We start from the raw sequence: 14219 nt of genomic DNA, 5'->3' as shown, positions 1-14219 counted from the left end.
AAGAAGGGGAAAGCAGAACATGCTAGCTGATTCTGTTTTAGCAGAAAGCTGTCATTTGCCAGGATGTTGTGTCCTGCAGGCAACATCCAGATTGGGTGGTAAACCGAGATTAGTCACTGGCCAAGAAGCATAACTGACTTAGAAAACTCCTGATCTCTCCCCTGGGTTAAGGGATAAATAGGATAAAAGAAGCCTGCCAGGGTTCACCACAAATGCTGAACAAATCGAGATTGTATTGTTGTGGAAGAATTAGGAGGGATAGAAAGGAATAGGTAGTGGACAGCATCTTCCACGCCTGCTAGAATAAGTATGATGTGTAACAGTGTAGTTGAGAAGCTCTGTGCATTTTCAGTTCCCTCATTCTAATTTCCTGGAACAAATTATAGATATGTTTTTCAAAATTTTATTTCAGATATTCTTATCTACTCATAGTCTGTCATTTTCCTGGATGATTCAGATATTAGGACAGTAAATGCACTGCTTTAGAGTCTTAATATTATTATGAAAAAAATGGGACTTAGTCATAAGAATCTAAAATTTGACTTTGAAACTATTTGAAAAATTAGTACTTTATAAAAGTTCTGTTAAGTAAATATCTAAAAGTTTATGTAATGATTAAGATATTGAAGATATTTATTTGAAAAATTCATGGATAATGATTATATGTGTACATATGTATACATTACTGTTTTTAAGCATATTCTTTATGTGTGTATCATATTTACACACATACATGGGAAACTATGTATTTAGTGTACCATAAAACTATGTATTTAGTGTACCGTAAAATGTTTCCCATGTGGTGCTATTATACCATTGAAAAAACTGCTTGGGTCTTATTATTTACTTAACTGTTTTCCAGTTACACTTTTAGTTTATTTCCATTCATACTGCAGTTCATAGTGCTGTAACTTAAATCTTTATTCCTATAGACTAATTTTAATATTCTTTATTTTCCTTAGAATCTCACATTTTAATGACTTGTGTACTATTTAGCTACATGTATTCCAATAACATTGTACTAAAAAATTAGAGGTATCTTTTTAATGGTAATAAAGTGAAGTGTTTTCTTTCTAACAAGTCTACTATTACTGTTCTTTTTAAATTTGTTACTTTTCTAAATAACAAAATTCATTTTTCATTGTGAAAAGATACCTTCTTAATATAGATCATCTTTTAGCCTTATCTGTCACCTCTCAAGGAGCAGCTTTTATAATTTTTTCTGAACAATTTGGGTAAGCATTTCATGTACCTAATCATACAGCTTATTCACCATACGTATGGTGTTCGTTCATCTCGATCTGGTGATGTTTCAGATCCTGGGGATGCTGCAGTGAGTACAGCAGCTGTCAAACAAGTCCAAGATAGCAGAATGATGATGGGTTCCATTTTTTTTTCCCCTAATACAAGTTTGTCATTTTATTTTGGGTTATAGTGAATTATCCAATCTCTAATACTGAAAGGTTTTCTGTTGTTTAAAATGAGTACCTGAGCATCCCAGGTGGCCTAGAGGTCATTAAGTCTCTGTGCTATTACCACTGTGGCCTGAGTTTGGACCCACCCAGGAGCTGACCCACATGGCGCAGCAGACCTCTCCTGTCTCACCCGCTGCTCCCCTCAGCAGTGTACTTCGTGGGTCTGCTGGTTGTGCCCCCCACTCTGTCTCTGGTGAATCCTGTCACCATCAGAACCTATAGCCTATACCCCAAGCCTTCTATGCAAAAATAAATTGAAAAACAAAGTGCCTTTTAAAACTAGAAGTCATTTCTTATAAGAAATGAGTGTAAAATTATAGAAATATCAGGCCCTCCCTGGTGGTGCAGCAGGGTAAAGCACAGCACTAAGAAGCTAAAGCCACTTCAGCATGAGCTCGATCCCCACCTGGGAGGTGACCACATGGCGTGGCAGACCTCTCCTGACCCGCCCACTGCTCCCCTCAGCAATGTACTTTGTCGATCTGCCTGTTCTGCTCCCCGACTCTGTCTCTGGTGAATGTTCTCACTGCCCCTGCATCTCTGACCTGTACCACAGTTTTGTTTGCATAAATAAATAAATCTTTTTTAAATAAATCTTTTAAAAATTATAGAAATATCTGTAAATTTATTAGAGAAATAATATGTAAAATTAAAAACCTACTTTTTTCCTATTAATTGGCTGTACATCTTTATTTTTCTTAGTTGTTTTTGTGGAACATTAAAATATTTAATAATATTACCTAAACTTATTTATATATGTTGATAATATATGTAAAGTTATTATGATATTTCTTGGTAGATAATTGTTCCTCAGTAAATGAAAATAATCTAGTTCTTTTTTCATCTGCATGAGTTTTGAGTTTAGAACTTTACTGAATTTGGAATGTATTGGGCAACCTGCTAGTTTTATTTTATTTCAGGTTTTGTTATTGTGTGTATTTTCCCCTATGTATATGAGATATATAATGTGTAATTTCTTAAAAAATTAAAATTTCATCAAATTGCAAAGAATTATTAGCATTTTCTATGTCATGTGATCATATTTGAGGAATGTCTTATGATATTTTTGTTTAGTTTGATCCTTTTATGCTGTTCTACTTGTTATGCTTTTGTGTTTTTAATGGGAAATTATCTATGTCCTTATCATTTTCATAGTTTTAAGTCAATTCACTGGTTTATATATATTATGTTGCACAATTTAATTTTCCTCCTATTTCTATCTGTAACTTCTAGGAATATAAAGGTTTTTGTTTTTTCCTACAGAATCATGCTTTATTTTATCAATTATTTGTTGCTTATAGTTTGTTAAATTTTACTTTTTCTTTATTACATTTTCCTATAATTTTCTGAGTTAAATTCTCAGTTTATTGTTTTTTATGAAAGGTTATAAATTCATCTTAATATATAATTTTGACCTAATCTAATAAGTTAGAAATTTTGCTTTACATTTTTCAAGAATTCTAAATAATCTCTGTGCTTCAGTTTGCTCTTACATACAGGTGTTATTTTAGTTTTATTGGGCACTCTTAAAAACAACCATTGATTCAAGATTATAGAATAAGTATAACAAGTACTTAAATTTTAGTTTTTTAAAATACTTAATGCTTGTTCTGTTTTTTATACAGACGACACAGCTGAGTAGAAAGTTGATTCCATTTGAAGGCACAGAGGTCAGTATGACTTTGTTGCACTGATGCCATCCTTTTTTGGTCCGTCACTCCTGTGACTGCACTAGACCCCTCTGGGGCGTGAGGGCCTGGCTTCCCTACTTCCTTCTGCCCTTGACAGAAGTGTCTACTTCTGAGCTCACGACTTCCTGACCAGCTCTTAGAATTGAAGGTCCCAGCACTCTTTCACCCTTTCCTGCTTTGTATTTATGTTTGAACTGTTTCTTTGCTAGAAGGAAATTCTAGCAAAAGTCCTCTGAGAATTTGGTCACTTTTTTCCAGTGGTGTAGCTTGAGTACCAGGTATAGAGTAGGTACACAGTAAACATTTGCCTAATAAAATGTGATGATTTTTGTCAGCCTCTCCTTTCATGCCTCAGCTTTTGCCTTGATGTCATTTCTTACTGCTTGACCTAGTGCCACATTTTAGTAGTTTTATTTTTTTTGGTCATATAACACTTGGCTTGGTATTTCCTCCTAAAGTTGGCACCTATAATAATTGCCTCTCTGTCTGTGTTTACTGAAATTGTGTTCAAAATTTTCGCTCTTTTTGTTTATACATCTTGAAAGTGGTATATTGAATTTCACTATTGGAGGTTCTTTCAGTAAATTGAATTAATTTGCTTTTGTTTCACACATTTTTTTTTTAAGTCTACAAACCTGTACCATGGTTTTAAAGTTACAAATTAAATTGTATTCCTATAGATAAGTTTTAGGTTAATTAGAGACATTTTAAAGAGAGACTTTACAATTTTTAAACAAAAATACAGGAAAACGTGTATGTTACTAGAGATTGGGAGGGTTTTATTTGAATAGGATAGAAAAATCCCAAACTATAAATAATAATGATAAATTTCACTCTTAAAAATGTGTGTGTGTATGAAAATAAACGTAAAAAAAAGGTAAAGATAGAGTCACAGAACATTTACATCCAGACACGTTTAATGAAGGATTAATATCCGTCTGGACATTAAAAGCAAAGAAGGCAAAAATTTAGTAGAAAAAGAGACAAAATGTAAATTAGATGAGAACAAGAAAGGAAATAGAATTCTTATTTTACTGGAATTCAGGAAAATGCCAATGAAAGCAAGATGATGACATTTTAGTTCATCACACCATAACAATTCAAAGGCAAAGACCTGGCAGGAAACAGTGTTGTCTCATTTACCGTTGGGTTGTAACATCCGCTCCAGTAGGGGTGAAAGGTGCTCCACTGCAAGGCTGAGTACTCCCCGTGGTGGAGTCCCCAAAAGAACTTTCGTAACTGTCCCCAAATAACATGTGAGCAGAATGACCCATATCTTGTCTGTGAAAGCTAAGATGTTGGAAACAACGTAGGTGTGAATCACCAAACTCATATATACACACCTATAAGCTCATATATATACGCAGAGAATGGAAGACACACAGAAGTAACTTTCAGCACTGCATCAGCATGTGCTTGAGAACAGTTTTGTGTGGAAAAACACAACTGTAACAGGGTGTGTTCTAAATGTACTGTCAGCTCAGATCTCACACACTGTACAGTACTGGTGGGAAGGAGTGTCGTGCCTTCAGGGGTGAAATTCCTCTGGAGAAGCTGAGAGAATGGGATCACATGCTGTATTTTAGTTCTGTCATGTTAACATTTCTTTGTGACCTGAAGCAAATCTGGCAGACAATTTACTGTTACGAAATCTGGGTGATGAATACTAGGTATCTTCTCAGTATTTACATGTTTGTATTATTTCATAACTGAAGTTTTCCGTTTAGACTAACAACATTTTAGTGCCCAGTGCACCTTGTCAGATTGGAGGTAGCACTTGGCCCTTGCTCCCAGGCCTCAGGACACTGTTATTAAAGCAACATAGGGAGCTACAGAAATAAAGAAGGGGAAATTTAGGAGCATCTTAGAATTATTGACACAGTTTTCCTCAGGGGAAGGGGGAAGGGCTCTATGGGGGCGGGGGAAGAAAGAGATTTTAAACTGATTTCAGTATGGAAAGAATGGGATGTGAGTGTGTTTCTCCTAGCACAGCCCAGGATTGGAGGTCCCAAGGCCCTGGAATCAGGGAGGAATTGTTTTGAAACTTTCTTTGCTGAAGTTGCTTCCCAGAAGACTGGAAGCCAGGCAGGAAATGAATGCTCTTCTAGAGAAACTGAGGTATATTTTAAAAATGATCTGTGAATACAAGCATCTGTGGGTTCCCACTACAGAGAAAAGAAACCTCCTATTTAAGCAATAATGGAATTTACTTAGGCATTTATGGAAATATTTAGTGACTTGAAGAATCACTGGGAAGCCTGTGGGACTGGGTCTAGAAAATGGGCAAAAACAAGGGTGGTCAGTTGGCCAGAGAGCAGTCACAGAGGAAAGCGGGGGCAAGGGGCTGGCAGGCCAGAGCACTGATGCTCAGTTTTGCACTATCAGCTGGGCCCCGTGCTGCACTGCAGTGGCTGCTACCATCCAGTTCTCTGTCTCTCTACTGATTCAGACCCTACTTTTCAGGTCAGAGTCCCAAGGGTGCAGATCTCACCTGCTGGCGCTTGGTCATATGTCTGCCCACTGTCCGTAATAATGGCGGGTTCAACTAGCAATGTAGCAATTTCAGGTTCTGTTTTTGGATGGAAGACAGGCTCTGTATGAAGCAGGAAATTTCTCTGGAAGTGGGAACTCAGACGAAGCAGGTGGTCGGGGGTGTGGCTTATACTTTCCCCTATAAACCAAGCAAACCAACTGGGGACTTACCTAGTCTCCTGCTAGAAAGTCTATTCAGTGCACATCATTCCCTGCCTTCAGGACACAGGGCTTCATCTCCTTCTTCAGCGCATCAGTCGTAAGCATGAAAGACGGGCGGTGATAGCAGAGATGAGCGAGCCTTCCATGTGACAGCGACAGTGGTTGAATACACAGAAGAGAATCAAGTCTGGGAAAAATAGAAACTGAATATTAAAATAAATGTTTAAAATTAGTTTGATAATATCAGGGATGGGAGAGAATATTGCAGTCATGAAACAAGAATAGAACTTTTACAAATGAAGAAATAGAGGACACAGAATCTCTTTAAAATTTAGCCTGAGTCAATTTGAAAAAATTAAGTAGTCTAGTTGAAGAATGAAGTTCAAAAAATTCTTCTAGTGCCTAAAATAAAATGAATTAGGGTGGGGAAGAAAAGAAACTTCAGGAGGCCCAATAGTCAATAAACAGAAAATTTACAAAATGTGAAAGAACCTAAAAAAAGGAAAAGAAACTATTAAATAAAACAACAACATTAAAATATAATTGCACTTAACTGGAAAAGGTGTGTTTTATGTGTTTAAAAGCCCTTGACCCCAGTTCAAGGACTATGAAAAAAATGTGCACAAAGATTAGCCCAGTATTAAAGGGACAATCTTAAAAATATTGGGAAAAGAGAATGTACAATATGTAAACGAGCAGGAATCACAATATGGTTAAATTTGGAAGATAGAAGGTAATGAAATATAACCTTAAAAGTGTAGTGGTGAAGGTTTGAACTACCTTGAGCTTGATCAACAGTCAAGCAACCAGCCTTGAAGGCTAGGACAAGACGCTGCACTTGCCGCCAGAGAGCAGGAAGGGCTGCAAGGATGACCATGATGATGGCTGCCGGGTGCCCAGAGGTCAGCTGGCAGGGCTGGCATGTGAGGTCACATCCTAGGGGAGAGGTCACCTGGGAAGAGCAGGCTTTGACAGGGCAGGGCACCTGTGCTTTTGACCATGTGGAAAACTGTAACAAGAAGTTATTTTACTGTGTTTAGGAGGAATTACAGTTGGTATATAGAAATTAGGCAAGTGGGAGAAATGAAACTGTCACTTGCTCCAGGAAAGATAACGCCAGCAATTGGGGGAATCTAGCTAGAATGCTATACATCTTGCTGGCTGCAGTGTTTGTATGTTTTCTAAGTGATATATATGCGCACATACACATTGACTTTGACAGGGCAAAGGTGGGCCACTCTGTGGAAGAATGTGTATTTCTTACCTTCCACTCAGAACTTCAGTAAATGACACCTCACATTGATAAGTAAGGAAACATGGTTGTGAGCAAGCGACCTAGGAACATGGAATTCCTACAGCAGCAGCGTTAGGAACTGAAAGTCCTTGCATCTGGAGGTGAAGAAGATAAGTAGAACATTATAATTACACCTGCAGTATAATTTTAAAGTAAAACTTCATAGTCTGTTACTTCATCAGAAAACTCCATACTGATAGGCCTCTTGCTTTTTATGTCAGGGGAGCTGGGGTTAGAAGGTCATCACAGAATGACTACCTTTCCCTAGTATATGCATTGCTTTGATAATCACACACATGAGAAGCTGAGGGAACAAATAGCATGGTGGCTTCTTTGTACAATCAGTGTTTGTAGATCATAGAATCTGGCTAACTGTAAATTCACTCCTCAGCATTTGTTGTATCACGTTATTCAAATGTGGTTGGTGTTTGTTGTGAAGCCCCTACTAAGAATTAAGTATCTTGAACAAAACAAAGTAAGGCACAGTCCCTGGCCTGAAATATTTGGGAATTAGTGGGTGGCGCAAAAAAAAAAAAAAAAAAAAAACCTTTAAAAATAAAACAGAATACCTATGATTGTATTTTGCAAAGGAGGGCTGGGGTGGGTGTGGGAATTAAGAGAAAGAGTGGTTGCTAATATCTCACACTGGTAGAGCACTTGAGGCCTGTTAAAGAAGATTGCAGAAAGCTGGTGTAATGGGGCTCAGCAGAAGAAACCCCTCCTGCTTTTGGACAGCCAAAGTGCTGTTTCTTACTTTGGAAGAGATTACAGAACCCAACAATATGAGTATTTTCTGATTTTTTTTCCCCCAGAAAGATTTCTGTCCGTTTTTTTAAATGCTATTTTTAAAAAAAGATTATTCATATAGAACTAGGATATAGGCCAGAGGTGTAAGGGGGTGAAGGATTCAACAGAGACAGAGCAGGGAGTAGAACAGGCAAGTAAACTGCTGAGGGGAGCAGCAGGCGGGTCAGGAAAGATCTGCTGCACCGTGTGGGTCATCTCCAGGGCAGGGGTTCAAACTCGCACTGAAGTTGCTGCGGCCAGCTTGCAGTGCTGCATACTAACCCGTTACGCCACAGCGAGAGCCAGTTTCTGTCAGTTTTAATTGCATCCCTGGTGGAAGGTTATCAATTTGAACATGAGCACCATTAACAGCAAGTACTGGCGTTCTAGAAACATCTCTAATAGGAATAAAATGATGCATATGTTTTGATTTGTATATCTCTGATGTTTGGAAAACTTATGATTGTTAAGCACTCATGGGCTTTTTCTTGCACTTGTGTTCTCATAAGGATTTTTTTTTTTAATGTCAGCATGCTTTTAAATCTGTATTCACTACAATTTTGTCCAAAAAAAAAAAACAAAACCCTTCAAAATCTGTTATTTTGTCAGAAAACACACTGATAGGTCCCTTGCTTTTTATTGTCAGGGAAGCTGGGTGTTAGAAGCTCACCATGTAGTCAGTGATGTGTTCTGAGAATCGCCATCCCAAACTTAATCACCCTTTACCTACAGGCAAAGGGTGCTCTGGGGGTGCGGTGGTTGGGGGCAGGTGGAGACAGCTTCCCTGTGGAGACCATACACCATGCAGTCTTGAGGAGGGGAGGGAGAAGTGAGGTAGGGATGGCCCAGAGAGGGAGGACAAGAGCTGTGAGGGGTTGAACAGCCACAGAGTTGCCTCTGGGCTTCCCAGGTGGGTTCTTAAGTGCCAAAGTTCCCTTGGCCTTTGACCAGAGATGACGGTCAGAGCTTGTAGGGGCTGTTTAATTAGGTAGTGTTGTGCATTTGGAAAATTCTTTTACCTTGAAAGTAGGAGGGAAGCTCTTGTGAGTTTGAAGGAAGAGAGTATAAATGTGTTAACGTTTGTATGCACTTTATAAACACTCAGGACTGAGGAGACAAAGTGATCAACCTTTAAAGCAAGAGCTAATACACACAAAACTGCTAGATATTGAGTCAAAAACTGAGGGGGTTAGTTTCACTTTGCCACAAAAATAAAAAGGGGGGCCAGGAAATAAAAGGCTTTCTCTGTGAACATTTGATTGATTTGCATTTTACTTTGTGATAAAGTTAATGCATTTATAAGTAAAATCTCACTTAGAAAATAGGGAACTTTAAGTTTGAGAAAATAGAACAACTTTATTTGAAGATCATGTAGATAATATGTATGTAAATTTGTGTATGTATGGTCATAATTTCTGAAATGGCAACAATACCTGGAGAAATGTGGTCTGCGCTGAATTAAATGAGTTACTTCATTTGCTCTTGTTTTTCGTTGACACGTTAGCAGAAACATTTTTATAGGGCTTCTACTTGCAGAACAGGATATAGATAAGATTCACACGTGTCAGTCATGAAATATTTCACCAAATATTTTCCTTCTGCTTTGCATGGGGAGTCCCCTGGCCTCTTGCGAACAGAAGGCCCTAGGTAGAGGCTTCCATTCGTAATCACCAGCTCCGCTCCCTTTTGTTCTGTTTCTGTTAGTGCTAGGTTAAGTCTCCTCAGAAGTTGTTCATCTTCCAGTCACCGTCTTACTGTGTGTGAGCACCCCCCCCCCACACACACACACACAGTGTCTGGATACATACACAGAATGTTATAAGGACTTAAATTTTTTTTTTTTTACTTTTTCTGTACTATTTTGGTTTTATCTTAAATAACAAGCATATAATTCATTAAAAACGTTTTGACAAGAAGGACAAAACTGGGGAGAAATTATTTGAAGATAAAAGAAATTATTTTGAACATTATTCATTTCATGGTGATTAATTTTAATTTTCTGGTTTCAGTTTTGTCTCTGTCTATGCTGTATTAACCATCCTCTCCTTCCATTTTTCTGTGAATGTCTTTGTTTTCTTTGTTAGGATTTTTAATGGTTGATTGTATGCCGCATTAGTTTACCTTTTAGTTATTTCATTATAATGGTGCCTTACCCAGTTCTAATGGATTCAGTTCTTGTTGCTTTTTTAAGAGGCTTGCTCACTTTTATGGCTAATTTTCATGCCCCTTGTGATAAATGAGTTAAAGGGAAGAAGGTCACACTGCAGTTATTTTTCATACACACCTGTTGTAAAAAGGCTTTTCAGGAGAGAGAGTGAAGTTGGAGTCTATATTAAATTTTGATTATGTGGCCTTTCTTTGACATGTCCTCACTCAAGACTGATATTTAAGAAAGAGATTATAAGTTTTGTTAATGTCTAGTTAACTTCTAATTCATTTAATTAAGGCATTGTGACTTTTTTTTTTTTAAAGATTTATTTGTGCATACAGAAATGGGGTACATGCCAGAGATGCAGGGGCGGTGAGAGTATTCACCAAGACAGAGTGGGGAGCAGAATAGGCCGACTGATGAAGTACACTGCTGAGGGGAGCAGCAGGCGGGTCAGGAGAGGTCTGCCGTGCCTTGTGGGTTACCTTCAGGGCAGGGATCAAACTCATGCTGAAGTGGCTTTAGCATCTTAGGGCTGTGCTTTAACCCGCTGGGCCACCAGGGAGGGCCCTGACACTGTGACTTTTATAATGATTTTGTTTTGAGGATGCTGAGCATAGGTGCTTTGGAAACAAAAGGATTAGCTAGATCTCTGCTCTCAAGATTGAAGAATCTAACGTGGGAGAAGAGATCCAGCCACATGTAGTGAGCTATGGATTTCAGAAAGTAGTCGGAGAGGCCTGTTGAGGAGGGGGACACCCCGGCAAGGATTTTGGCCTGAGGTCAGTTCCTGCAGTGCCATCCTGTCTCTCTGAGCAACCAGGCCCATGTGGGTGGGCGAGGGACACCATAGGGAGGGACGGGTGCACGGTGCCTGCTCAAACTGTAGTTACAACCATGGTGGGTTGTTCGACACACAAGCATGTTCTGGAAGAAGAGAGGTGCAGCAAGTTAATCTTACTGCTAGCTTCCATTGTAAGATTTGGAATGTAATACCAGAGAGGGGACTCTTGGTGCAGGTTCAGTCACCCCAGAGCATTGTGAAATGAAGTGCTTCCATTGGTTTGCTCAGACCCCTACTCCTGCTGTTTGGGAAGATGAAGCAGCGAGGGGCAGGTGGCAGTAGGTCTTGAATTCCAGACTTAAGTCAAGAATAATGAGGTTGCAGCTGAGCAGCCCCTGGAGGTTCCGAAGGGCGGGTGGCTGGGCTACTGTCCTGCGGCCTTATAAGTCGACTGTGTTTTTCCTTGTGCTGGCTGTAGAGATTGAGGCCTGGATGGGACTTCAGAAGCAATTCTCAGGCTCTCTGGGGAGGCCTTTTCCTAACAGTGCATTCTCTCCGTCTTGCCATGAATTCTCTGTGTCTATTGCAAGAGGGGCCGCTCGGCAATGAGTGCCAGTTGTCAGACACAGTCTACTTAACCTGTCTGAAAAGGGTCGTCCTTATAGGGTGCGTGTGAGGACTGAAGGCATGAACCTGTGTCAGAGTGAAGTGGTACCTTTAGGGGGAGACTCAAAACTAGGACTGTAAAGAAATTGTTCTTAGCGATGCTGCTTTCTACTTTCTAGCTAAATGAAAATGTTTTTTTTTTCTAGTGTACTTTCTTAAATTCTTTTGGAATGTAAATATTTCAATAAAAAAAAAACCATGATAATCCTCAGTAAAGCACTTAGGGGCATTGTCACTTACAGCCCCCTCTGGTTTGCTGTAGTCCTCTTACTTCTGGTTAGATCATAGGCTCTGGAGGTTGGAAGTGTTGCCCCTGTCTTCTTTGATAGTAACTAGCAATACACAGTTTGTCCAAACAGTCACATTGGCGCCTGAAGAACTGTCCAGGGATGCAGGTTTTCAGCTGGGCTGCTCCTGTGTGGATCAAAGGCAATTTTCCTGTTTTACCTAATTTAAATCTGACTTACACAGTTGCCATCTCTTTCCTTCCCTCCCCCAGAGGAGAAAGTCAGTCAGTACTGCTGGAGTCCTCCTCCAGGTTCAACAGCCTCCGTTTCCTGGGCCCCAATACCTCATAGCACTTTGTGCTGGTTCGTTAGGCCAAATGGTGATTTCTCCAGAGTTGCCCCAGCCTCCCAGGGCGAGGACAGGGCTGAGGAACTGAACTGCACCTACCTGGGAAGTAGCTGCAGCTCAGGGAAGGGGAATGGGCAATAGTGACTCACTGCAGCCGTGTAGGGCAAACCGGGGATTCGGGAGGGAATTCCTGGGTCCAGAAGCCCCAGGATGGGACTTTTATGTCCATATTAAACGGAAAGAAAACATCTGTGAATGAAAGAAGTAGAAGCAATTGTGTTCATCACCTGTATGAAGTGTTTATTGAAGTCCTGGAAATCCTGCTAATCTTCCCACCTTCCGTTCCCTGGCCTTTGGGCAGCCCTCTTTGATTTCATTTTAATTAGGGGATTTAACACAAGAACGTCTTATTGAAAGAACCTGACATCTGTTGAATTTTGACTTGTTTAGCAATCGGAATGGGTGGAGGCTTATAACTGGTAAGTGCAGCACTTTATAACTGGTATTCAGATGTGTGCTCATCATACTTCATTCCAGATCTTATTTTACTTCACCTTTTTAGCAATAGAATAATGGGCTTTTTTTCCTCCTAATTTTTTTTTTCTGACTATAAAAGCTGCACATGTTCATTTTAGAAAACAGTACACACAGATACCATAAGAAACAAAATCCAACCAGAAATTACTCATAATCCAGCTCTCTAGACAGGCAAGTAAATCCTTTGGTGAACTTCCTGTGGCTTGTTTTACATATATGTATGCAACTTCAGAAAAACCCACATAGTTAAATTTATAACGTAGACACAATTTTGTTTAAATTCCTCCAAAACTGCTCTGTAACAGGGATCTGCCAGTCCCAAGTTCTATACAATAGGATCATGGCATGAAATAGGATCACTCTATCAAAATTTGGTGTGTTATTTTTTTCCCCCCAGTGAGTGGTCAAAATCTCTCTGTTGAATGAAGTTAGTGTTGGATTTTTAACTGCAGATTTCATAGTGTATTTAAGATGCTAACGCATACTGTCATAGCCTCAGGGAGGTGAAACAAGGTATGTCTCTGCTTCATTTAATTGTCGAACCCACTTTTTTACATTCATAACTTGGAGATTTTGAAGCACAGTGTGGGGAAAGCTGACTGGCATTTGCCTTCCCACTGGACACTTAGGCCCATCCAAGTGGTATCTGCTTCCCATGGGCCCTTCGCCAGACCACATGTGGCAGTAAGTTCTTTAATGTCACATCATGGCTGCTAATCAGTGGCTCAGTGCTAGACCACGCTTCATAGTACTGATGGCTAGATTTTCAGGAATCCTGAGTGAGTACTAGTATTTGGAAAGCACTCACACCCTCACTGAACTCATCTGGTCTCTTGCTAACCCGGTGCTTTGCGTGGGCACTCCCAATGCCCCTTGCTAGCTGTGGGCTCTGATTTCTTTCCTTTAAAGTGTTGGTTTCCCTTTAACAAACCTCATTCTCTGCTCCCTTCAAGTTACTACCTTTCACTCTACTTTATAACTCTTCAACTTCACGCTTTTCAGACTTGTCACTTTGACATTATATTAATTCCTTATTACATAAATTTCATCATATTTACAAAGACAAATATTCATATTTATTTCTGTCCTTTATTTTGCCAGAGGTGGAACCATTTCAGTACCTGTCAGTAACCACACAATGTGACTTCCTCTGGACATTCTTACTCTACCCCTTCTTCTGCCATCAAGGCTTTTTGCCAAAATTTCTTGTTTTTCTTTTACCCTCAAAGTGAACACAACAACTTCAAGCCTTAATAGGCCTTGAAGTGGAATCATCTTCTTTGAACTTTTTTAGTTAGGAGGGTAGGTGGTAAGTAAACATTATTTTCTTCTTTGTTCTTTACTCTGGCCAAATGGATCATTTTAAGTTGTTTCCTTATTTCTTAAGTTCAGGTGCAACTTTGTACGGTTACGGCTGTCTTTTTACTCCCTTTGGACAAGGTATTTGAATCTTCTTCTCTGCATCTGTGTTGTCTTTCTCAGATAGTAAATATTCAGAGAGCAGGGACTAGATTCATCCACTCTGTTTTTTCTCAGCTTTTCCTGCTTTTTTGTTGAAGGGACAGAA

The 14219-nt window shown here is 39.4% G+C and overlaps 1 protein-coding gene across 4 annotated transcripts in view; it reads left to right on the top strand.

The window, feature by feature from the left end:
- SIPA1L1 (signal-induced proliferation-associated 1 like 1) overlaps positions 1–14219 on the top strand; it is a 320552-nt gene that overhangs the window by 180079 nt on the left and 126254 nt on the right. For all 4 annotated transcript variants that reach the window (XM_012724498.1, XM_004681724.2, XM_012724496.1 and 1 more), the window contains one exon: positions 3101–3145. The gene's annotated coding sequence lies outside the window, so the exon portion shown is untranslated. The remainder of the gene's footprint in view (positions 1–3100; positions 3146–14219) is intronic.

This window comes from Condylura cristata, unplaced genomic scaffold (genome assembly GCF_000260355.1).
Source record: "Condylura cristata isolate star-nosed mole 26May11 unplaced genomic scaffold, ConCri1.0 scaffold00013, whole genome shotgun sequence".
In the NCBI taxonomy this organism is placed as follows: domain Eukaryota; kingdom Metazoa; phylum Chordata; class Mammalia; order Eulipotyphla; family Talpidae; genus Condylura; species Condylura cristata.
Note: the sequence above shows the minus strand (reverse complement) of the source record. Positions and strands in the feature narration are given on the sequence as shown.